Raw genomic sequence first — 10,881 nt, 5'->3', positions numbered from 1 at the left:
TGAAATGAAAGCCTTCATAATGCAAATTAAGAGCCATATATAAAAATCGTGACTCCCGGTGAGAAATCAGCTCTTACCTTGACTAGATTTTCCTTGTTTTAAACATGGCTTTGGGGTCAGTCTGGCTTTCTCTGACCAGCCCCCTGCAGTACCTATAAATATAATATTTTCTTTTTACATATTTTAGTTATTTGGTTTCTATAAAATCTTCCTGAATATTTAAATAACTTTCATAAGCCTAAAAAATTAAATTTAGAAATGCTGTGTGTTTTAAGTTCTTTCAAATATATGTGTTTTAAAGACTGCATTTATTTATTTATTTATTTAAGTTTTTTTTATCTTTTATTATTTAAAAAAAATTTTTTTTTTAACGTTTATTTATTTTTGAGACAGAGAGAGACAGAGCATGAACAGGGGAGGGGCAGAGAGAGAGGGAGACACAGAATCTGAAACAGGCTCCAGGCTCTGAGCGGTCAGCACAGAGCCCGACGCGGGGCTCAAACTCACGGATCGTGAGATCATGACCTGAGCCGAAGTCAGACGCTTAACCAACTGAGCCACCCAGGCGCCCCTATTTATTTAAGTTTTAAAGTTTACTTATTTATTTTGAGAGAGACAGAGACAGTGCAAGTGGAGGAGGGGCAGAGAAAGAGGAAGAGAGAGAATCCCAAGCAGGCTCCATGCTGTCAGCACAGAGCCCTTTGTGGGCTGGATCTCATGAACCTTAAGATCAAGAGGCGAAACCAAGAGTTGATGCTTAACGGACTGAGCCACCAGGTGCCCCTCCCCGAAGGGTTTAACCTGCGACCCCACAGTGTGAGGGACATACAGACGGGTCTCAGACTGAAAAATCCAGAGAGGGAATGACAGACTGACAGCCTGCTTTCACGTGGGGGCCCAAGTGGGTCACGGCAAAGGATGCCAGAAAGGTTTGCCGTGAACCAGACGGGCTAGGCAGCAAGGGATGGGGCTGAAGTGGTTTTTAGCTCCTGTGGAAGAGGACCACGTTGGAGGGGCTGGGGTTGAGACTGGCGGCCCAGGTTTCCTTAGAAAGCAGCCAGTGTGGACAGAGCCACATCCCCCTCGGGTCAGGGTCTGCAGGCCAAAGGTGCACCTGAAGGGCAGGGAGTGGGGGTGGGGCATCTCCATAGAAGTTGCAAAAATACCTGTGAGAGAAAGGTGGCTTCCCACTTCTGCCGGTGCGAGATCACACCACAGGGCCTGTCCCCTAAAGTCCTTCCCACGGCCATTCTGTCCTCCTTCCTGGGTCAGAAAGTGCATTCGTAAGCAGGGGCTTGAAGAAAAGGGGAGAAGCCTGCCAGGCCACCCCTCCCAAGGCTGCAGCAGGCTGGGGGGGGGGGGGGGGGGGGGGGGGGGGGGGGGGTTGGAGCCAGGCTTTATCACCTAAGAATGACCGGGACAACCAGTCTGGTTGCTGGGGGTTTTCAACCGGGTAAGAACTAGTCCCAAAGAGTGAATGAAAGGGACAGAGGGAAATTAAAATGTGGCTGCTTGTCAATTGCTTTGCTCTTTGCTCAGTGAACATCGGTCTGTAGGAAGAGCTGGGCTTGGTAGGAAAAGGAGGGATAACTTGCTTCCTTCCCCTGTTTGTCCCTCCGAATGCCCACCCAGCCTTTCCTCCCCACTCCTGGGTGAATTCTTGGCTTCTCTCTTCCCAGGAGCACCTCCCCAGGGAAAGAGAACAGGAGCTTAAACATTCCTGTAGCCACAGTAGGAAAAGCTAAATGAGCAAGTGGAATTTATTTTAATAATGTATGCATTCTATTCAAACCAATATATACCTAACTTAACATTTAAACCTGTAATTAATATACAAATTATTGAGCTATCTTACACTCTTTCCCCCCATTCTAAGTCTTTGAAATGCAGTGTGTCCTTTTCTCTTATTGCACACCCACCTCTATTCCAACCAGCCTCATTTCAACTGCTCCATAGCAGCATGTGGCTCTGAGATAGCAAGGAATGGTTTAGTTTTCAGGTATTAAAAAAATCCAGTCCAGTCCGGAAGCAAAGCTGCAATCCTTTATCCAATTCAAAACGTCTGCCTCCCCAGCCCAGGCAGGACCTGGAGGTGGAAGCCTGCAGGGTCCGCTGGGTTGGGGGACGAATGTTCTCTCTTCCTCACTTTAGCTGTTCTACCAGATAGCTGTTCTCTCTGCACCTCCCCCCCCACCCCCAATCCCCACCCCCTGTCATCTGTCCAAGACTGCATGGGAAGCAGAGGACAAAGACAGAATCTCAGGCCACCAGAGTCCTCTCCATCAGGGTACCACCCCGGGGCAGCCGTTCTCTCATGGTTTGCGTCTGTGCTGGGAAACTCCACCTGTCTCTCCGTCACATTTACAATACAGTCAGGAAGGGCAAGCCAGCACCAAAATGTTAACATTGGCTGCCCCTGGGTAGGAGCATTCCAGGTGATGTTTAATTTCACTTTTTGTGTCTCGGAATTTTCTAAAATATTCTTACAATGCCTACAATTTATTGTTTCTAAATGAGAACTTTTTTTTTTTTTTTTTTGAGAAAACCAGTGACTCCTGGGAGTCAAGTAAGGTAAGAATATGACTATTCTGAATAATTTGTTTCGTGTTTATTTATTTTTGAGAGAGAGAGAGAGCGAGAGAGAGCGAGCAAACACATGTGCGTGAGTCGGGCAGGGGCAGAGAGAGACAGAAAGAGAGAATCTCAAGGAGGCTCTGCACAGAGCCTGACTCGGGGCTCGAGCTCACAACCCTGGGATCATCACCTTAGCTGAAATCAAGAGTCTGACACTTAACCGACAGAGCGCCTCGGGCACCCCAAGAAGATGAATATTCTAGAGAGCAGATACATCCAGAGTGAAGTAAACAGCAGGTATGTGGGGGGGGGTCTTTGCACACCCACGTGTGTAAACGAGATGCTGTATATTTGGAGACTACAACTTCTCAAACGGCAACTTTCCTGCCTTTCTCTGTTCTGCTCTGCGTCGTCTCTCAGGCTTTGGTGGTGGTGGCCATGGCGGAGAAGCCATTGTTCTCCCCTTCTGTCAGGGAAGTCATTCTGGCTTCCACAGGCAGCTGTGGGCACCAGGGGCTTCTGGTACTTCCCCTGCAGCAGGGTCAGCAGTGATGCCCTCCTGGGCTGCGGGGTCACCACCCCCCCCCTCCTTTGGCCCGCAGGGTTGTGCCCACCTCCTGCAGCTACTAATCTCTGGGTTACCTCTCCTCCCCACCATTGGTCACAAGTCGCTGAATTCAGTCCTCTCTCTGTGAAATACCTAACGTGGCCTCTGTTTTCCAGCTGGACTCTGGCCAATTCAGTCAGTCAAGCACGTTGCCAACGCCGGCATGCGCAGCTACATGGCCACAGCAGCCCTCTTGTCACTCTCCGCTCTGTGGCTCCCGGCTGGCTCTGCCATGGGCCGGGTTCTCTGCCTCCCACAGGGAGCAGGCATGCCAACGGCTTGGCCCTAGGCTAGCTTGTCCCTGAGCCCTACAGTAGCAAGCGACTCCCAGGCCAGGACTCCCCCAGCACCTAACATCCTGTGCCTTGCCTGGTCCCGAGACCACCCCTCACCCTTGCGGGGACAGGGCACACCCGGGGGGGGGCCTGTCTGTTCTGTGCAGCCTATCATCTGTGGCCTCAGGGCACAGCATCTCCACGGCTATGAAGGACGCCTTTGGGACATATAAACCTGTATCTTCCACATAAGGAGCCAAAAGTGAAATGCAAGTGAAGAGGTGTCCTGCCCAGGGTCACACAGTGACTTAAAAGAACGGCCATGGCCAGATCTCAGGTCTCCCGTCTCCTGATGCAAAGCCCTTCAAAAGGAAACAAAAAACTTTTAAATTTTAGATCATCGTAGATTCCCACGCGGTTGTAAGAAATGCTACAGAGAGATCGTGTGTGCCCTTTGCCCAGTTTTCCTCAATCAGGCTCACTGCTGTCAGCACAGAGCCTGCTTTGGATCTTCTGTGCCTCTTTCTCTCTGCCCCTCCCCTGCTTGAGCTCTCTCAAAAATAAAGAAAATTAAAAAAAAAAAAAAAAAAGAGTCAGCAGCTTAACCGACTGAGCCACCCAGGTGCCCCTTTTAATTGTGTCCTCTGAAGCATGAACTTTAAAATTTTCATCGAGTCTAATTTATTTTTAATATTATTTTTTTGCTTATGCTCTTGGTGCCCCATTGAAGAAACCATTGCCTAGTCCAAGGTCATGAACATTAACTCCTATGTATTCTCATAAGACTTCGGTAGTTTTCGCTCTCATATTTAGGCTTTTGATCCCTTTGGAGTCAATTTCTGTATCTGGTACGAAGTAGGGCTCCACCTTCATTCTTCTGCATGTGGGTATTTAGTTGTCCCCGCATCTCGTTGAAAAGCTGATTTTGCCCCACTGAATTGTCTTGGCCCTCTTTTCATAAATCAGCTGGCCATAAATGTGAGGTTTCAATTTTGCATTTTCAATTCTATTCCTTTCATCTGTATGTCTAACCTTTGCCAGCACCCTCCTTTATTGCTTTCTATTGTTTGTTGTAAGTTTTGATATTGGGAAATGCGAGTCCTCCAGCTCCGTTTTTCTTTTTCAAAATTGTGTTGTTTATTCTGGGTCCTTGATGGCTCTGTATGAACTGGGGGTCAGCTTGCCAATCTCTGCCGAAACTGCCACTGGGTTTTTATTAGGGATTGCGTGGAATCTGTCAGTTAATTGGGGGGAATATTGTCATCTTAAGAATATTAAATCTTCTGAGGCACCTGGGTGGCTCAGTGGGTTGAGCATCTGACTCTTGATTTTGGCTCAGGTCACGATCCCAGGGTTGTGGGATTGAGCCCCATGTTGGCCTCAGCACTGGGCATGGATCCTGCTTAAAATTCTCTCTCTGTCTCTCTCTGCCCCCCCCCCCCATCTCTTTCTGACCCTCCCCTGCTCTCTCTCTCTCCCTCTCTCTCAAAAAAAAAAAAAAAAGAATATTAAATCTTCTGACCCATTAAGCATGGGATGTCTTTCATTTATTAGGTTTTAAAATTTTTCTTTCACTAATGCTTTGTAGTTTTCAGTGTGCAAAATTTGTTTAGATTATTAATTTTGAGAGAGAGAGAGAGCGAGCGAGAGAGAGGACAAGTGGGGAGGGGCAGAGAGAGAGAGAGAATCCCAAGCGGCTCTGTATCATCAATGCAGAACCTGATGTGGGGCTCGAACCTACAAACCGTGAGATCACGACCTGAGCTGAAGTTGGACATTTAACAGACTGAGTCACCAAGACACCCCTCAGTGTACAAATCTTGTATTTTTTAAATTGAGTTTATTCTTAAGTGTTTTTTTTTTTTTTTGATAATACTGTACATGGAATTATTTTCTTAATTTTACTTTTGGATTATTAGCATTTGGCTTCTATTGAAAACTTAGTTAAGGAAACTTAGTTAATACCTTCCAGTATTTTAAACTGTCTTTCTAAGTTTAATATACATGTTCTCATTTTAAAATATTTCAGGGGCGCCTGGGTGGCTCAGTCGGTTAAGTGGCCGACTTCAGCTCAGGCCATGATCTCATGGCTTGTGAATTCGAGCCCCGCGTCAGGCTCTGTGCTGACAGCTCAGAGCCTGGAGCCTGCTTCGGATTCTGTGTCTCCCTCTCTCTCTGCCCCTCCCCCCGTTCACACTCTATCTCTCTCTCTCAAAAAATAAAAATAAACACTAAAAAAAATAAATAAATAAAAAATAAAATACTTCAATGGTCTCATAAAGTCATTTTGAGCCTTTTAATTTCAAATATTGAATTTGACATACAGTGAATTTTACATTCTCTTGAATGTTCCAATGCTATTTAGAAACTTAGATTTCTGCCTAAAACCTCCGGTCTAAAGCAGTTAATGCAATTATACATAAGCGTCTGAGAATCCCAAATCTCGAATACATCACACGCACAAAAGTCCACTTATGAGATTCCTTCTGGACACTTAGACCCTAATAACTAAATATTTCTGACCTCGTGTGCAGCCCTTCCGAGATGGACACTTGGGTGCCTACTGGGAAGGTCAGTCACCTGCAGACCTTGGGGACAGTTCCATTCACTCAACTGAGGAATGTTCTAAAAGTCTTGGTGAGGAATTGGTGGTAGCCAGTTCAAGCCAACAAACTTCCGCAGAAAAGTATGGACATAAATGCAAGCACGAATTCTTTTGAAAAGACTGTATGTTGATGTTTTATACGAATTCCACATGTAATGTCTCCCCTAATACTTTTAAATTATTTTAATTATAATTAAATGTCTATATAAAGATAATGTCATGAGGTTTTGTTTTGTTTTGTTTTGTTTTGTTTTTGCTAAGCCCCATGTAGTTTTCCCAGTTTGTCCCAATGTGCAATAAATTGTATTGTTTTCTGTGTGGCCCACGATGGCAAAAACTTGGGGAATACGACGTAACCAGGGTCTGCTATGTGCCAGGCTGCTGACCCGCGCTACCTTACTTCATTCTCACGACAGAGGGACCAGAAGCAGAGTCAACTGCCCAGGTTGAAGCCTCTGACCGCTAGCCAACTGGTTCTCAACAAACATTTGCAAAGGAAGGAATGGCCTGTGTTAACCATTTGCACGTTAGCGTGAATTTATTTCTAGAGCATTATTTCACTTCTACTTGTGAAATAAACGCCAAATGTTTCATTTCAACCGCACCAGTCAGAGATCCTGGGAGTCTGGCTGGTTTCAGCCACACAAGTATTTTGACCTGGAGCTGTAGAATATTCTGGCCTAACTGAGCACTGAAAGCACAGAAGGTCTGTCAGGAATTGTGACTGCCCTTTAGGCCTGAGGGGAGCCAGCCACTTTCTGTGGGAAGCCTACTCCTTTGCAGACAGGGGTCCCCCCCCCGAGCCAGGGGCATTCATACCTCTGCTGGATTGCATGGGAGGTATTACTAGTCTGTTCTCACCCTAGCCAAGCTGGCTGCTGTTAGCTCCTGAAGCTTCCACTTCCTTACAGCGTTCCCTATCCCAATTGCCCTCCCCACCTGGCCGCATCATATCCTTTAGAAGTCCAGCTAGGTGACCCTAGGCCAGGGAAGGGCATGTGGTTGTCCACTGATCGTCCTGGTAACTTCCTAGGGGTCCCATTTTCTAGGAGACCCCTTGTAAATTCCTCCCCTCTGCTTCCAGTTGGGGTCAGTGCCCTGTCACCAAAGGATACGAGCCCTCTGGCCCCTGCCACACCCCATTCCTGAGTTCTTGAGAGCGAGAGGGCTCAGGCCAGGGCCGGTCATGCAGCAGAGGTACAGCAAACTTGCACGTAACGGAACTAAACCTGAATTTTCGCTGAAAGCAGACATCACGGCTGCTCCCAGAAGGCTTGTACCGCCCAGCTTCTCCACCTCTGTGTCTCCTGAGTCCATACCAGAGGAGCCTGGCTTGGCGGGACCTCTGGGCTTGACTTGGGCTTCATGACCTGCCCTCTCTATGCAAAAGTGGCCTGGCGGTCTCCCTCCTTGATTTTCCCTTCCACCCTCCCTGTCGAAATAGTGGCTCCAGAGGGCCTCTGAGGGCATCTCTGCACGCCCCTCAAGATACAAAGTAGACTAAGGTAGACAGAAGGCACATGCCTGAGACTGTGGGAATCAGTGCACGCTGGGGTGGACACTTTTTGGATTCGGCTACAGAATGTCAGCAACGGGTATGGCCAAATAGCAAGGTGCGGGCTCTGAACCACTTGCATAAACGTGTCTGTTCAGGAACGCGGCAGGGGGAGGCTGGGGTGCTCATCAGGCTGGGGGTGCCACTGGTAGCTTCTGGAAACCGGGGCATATACCGAATACACAGAAGCTAATTAAAGGAACATGATAGTTTTTACCCATAGTATGACTTTGCGATTCTCCTCCTATAAGCCTGTGATCTGACATCCTCCCTGCTCCTGGGAGTTGCCATGGTAGCTCAGCTCCTGCCCAGCATGTGTCCCTCTGTAGTGCAGGTTCGCCACCCAGGGGCCCAGGAGGGCTCTGGGCATTCGGTGAACATAGCAGAGCAAAAAAGGGGCTCGGGGGGTGGTGATGGCCAAGGAAGGGCATCAGACAGGAGCCCCTCATTCCCCCTTCCAGGCAGAACAGACCTTTTCTCATGGCTTGGGCCCAGCCATCATCCCACCACAGTGACAGTGGAGGGACAGACGGGACCTCTGTGCAATGCCCAGCCCCTTCCCTTGGGCTCTGATTCAAATTAAAAACTGCAAAGGCACAGTCTGTCCTGGGCCTCGGTTTCCCCATGTGTGAGGCAGTGGGCAGAGTTCTGAAGTCAGGGGACACCTCTGTGTCACTCCCTGTGCAGGAGAAGCCTTCCCTGGTGAGATCTCCACAAAGATCCCACACCTGCCACTTCTGGTTCTGACCACCTGCTCTCCCCAGAAAGGCCCTCTCCTCATTCGAGTGGAGCCCCCACGCCACCCAGTGGGACACTTGGGTAACTGCACTGAACTCTTTTTTTTTTTAATTTTTTTTTTTTTTTTTTTAACGTTTATTTGTTTTTGAGACAGAGAGAGACAGAGCATGAACAGGGGAGGGTCAGAGAGAGGGAGACACAGAATCTGAAACAGGCTCCAGGCTCTGAGCTGTCAGCACAGAGCCCGACGTGGGGCTCGAACTCACGGACCGCGAGATCATGACCTGAGCCGAAATCAGCCGCTTAACCGACTGAGCCACCCAGGCGCCCCTGCACTGAACTCTTTCAACTTGTTTCCCACCTCAGTGGGGCCGGGCTCTTGAAAATGCATTAAAAGGAGTCTTAACTCTAAAAGGAGAAATAGTTCTACCATTCTGGTGATGATGAAGTTGTTTTCTATCATTGCAGAAGGAACTGACATGATCTCAGGGGTACCTCATGGGTTCCTGCCAGATTCCATTATACAAGCCAGGAATGATTATACTTCATAGGCTCCCAAACCTGCTGACCCTGCTTTCACCTGTGCCCCACAGCTGCACCTGTCCCCTATGTGCACCTTGACATACCTTGACTTAAATGCACCTTGACGTTACTACACCTTGGTATGATCACACCTTGACCTAACAGGACCTGTACCTAACTTCACCTTGACATGACCTCACCTTGATAGATCTCTATCTTGATGTATTGCACCTAGATATTATAGTGTGGGGAAACCCGTGCGTCCCTATTTATGGACAGAACATGTTTCGAAACTGTGGCATGTCTTGCCCGAGTTCACAGAAAGATGTGGAAGCAGCATCCTCTGGACTCTCCTCCCTGACCTCCACGATCTCCCAATTCAGGGTCCCGGGCAGGTAGCCTGCCTGGTGGAATTGGCCTTGAGACAATTGTCCCCTGCATTTCCTTCCTCCTAGAGGTCAGAGTGGGTGCCCACGTAAGGCAACAAAGGCACGAGGAAGGAGGCGGCCTGGCTGCCGGCATTCTCCACGCGGAGAATAAAGAGGACCCCTGCCCAGTCATACTCAAGGCCACAGCTGCCATCCCGGCCCCCAAATCTGGCTAGGTGCCTCTCAAGTTTGGCTCAGGCATTTTGGAGGCAAGATTTTAGTAGCTGCTTCAGAAGAGCTCCCTGTTACAGGGGCCTTAATACCTTTCATTAACCCGACTCTGTGTTGGGCTCAGAACCAGGAACGGATGGAAAACAAGGAAGCCGCCCCAGGTAGCTCGGGTCATATGTGTGCCGCCTGCGGCAGGGCCCCACAAAGCCACCAGAGCTGCCCTAGGGTTCTAGGATGGCAGGAGCGAAACTGCCACATGGTAGTCCGGGAGTCAGGGCCGAGCAGAGAACAGCCTTCTGCTCAGGATATGGGACTGTGGGTTGGAGGTGAAGACAGGGACGGCTCGGGAGCCAGCTCGGCCTTCAGTCCCTGTGGACCAGCTATGGTCTTTGCAAGTCCCCATCCTTGTCAACAGTGTGGGGCAGAGCGCTCAGCGCTGAGGCTGGTGAGGCCCGGCCAGGGAGGTCCTGATGATAAAATACCCAAGGGCCAAACCCTTGCCCGTGAAATCTCATGGTCTAGTCAGGGAGACCCCGTAGCACACGGGGTGACTCAGTGGCCAGCGGGACATGCCCCTGGTGCAGAGGGGTTGAGGTTAACTCCAGGGGATGAGAAAGATGTCCTGTAAGATTAACAAGGGTTTTTCATGTAGACAAGAGGGACAGGAGCTTCGTGTTCCCAGGAGGAGGGAACAGAATGTCCAGCACATGCATGGAGGCAGGACTGAGCCGGTCACAGTAGCTCTTCTGACACAGTAGCGCTGGGCTGGGGTAGGGCAGGGGAGCAGCTGGACATGGGGTAAGACACCTGCATTTAGGGCCTAGGCAGCCACTTCCCAAGGGTCTTGGACTTTATTTTTGACAGTAGTAAAGGATTTGGGGGCAGGGAGGGACAGAATTTGATCCGTGGCTGGAGGACTGGCCGAATGTTCCTGGAGGCAGTGCCTGGCTCTGGGGACCCAGGTCCCGCGATACCCAGTGAAGAGGGACCGGTGGGTCTCTGAGCTTGGGGAGACCCCTCACAGACAGGAGAGCCGCCCCCTAAGGCTGGAAGGTGGTGGCAAGCTGGGCCCTGCGGCTGCTGCTGGTGAACTTGGGGGAGCGGGGCTCAGGGCCATGTCCAGTGTCTGTCATGGATGGGGTGCTTGGCAGTGTGGCAAGGGGGAAAAGCAGCACTCCATCAGGGAGAGTGGGAACATGAGGCAGAGGGCTGGGTGAGGGGTCCACTCTGCTTTTGGTGGCCTCTTCACCGCCCAGGCCGAGCTAGTGCACCCCCAGCTTTGCCCAAGCTGTGGGTTTAGTTTCTGGAACTTGCTCTTGAGCTGTCCTTACAGAAGTTGGAATGACATGAGCCCCAAGCCCTGGAGACGAGCTGGGCCTCCCTTTCAGCGGCCCCAGAAGCAAGGC

Source organism: Panthera uncia, assembly GCF_023721935.1.
Source record: "Panthera uncia isolate 11264 chromosome A3 unlocalized genomic scaffold, Puncia_PCG_1.0 HiC_scaffold_12, whole genome shotgun sequence".
Taxonomy (NCBI): Eukaryota; Metazoa; Chordata; class Mammalia; order Carnivora; family Felidae; genus Panthera; species Panthera uncia.
Note: the sequence above shows the minus strand (reverse complement) of the source record.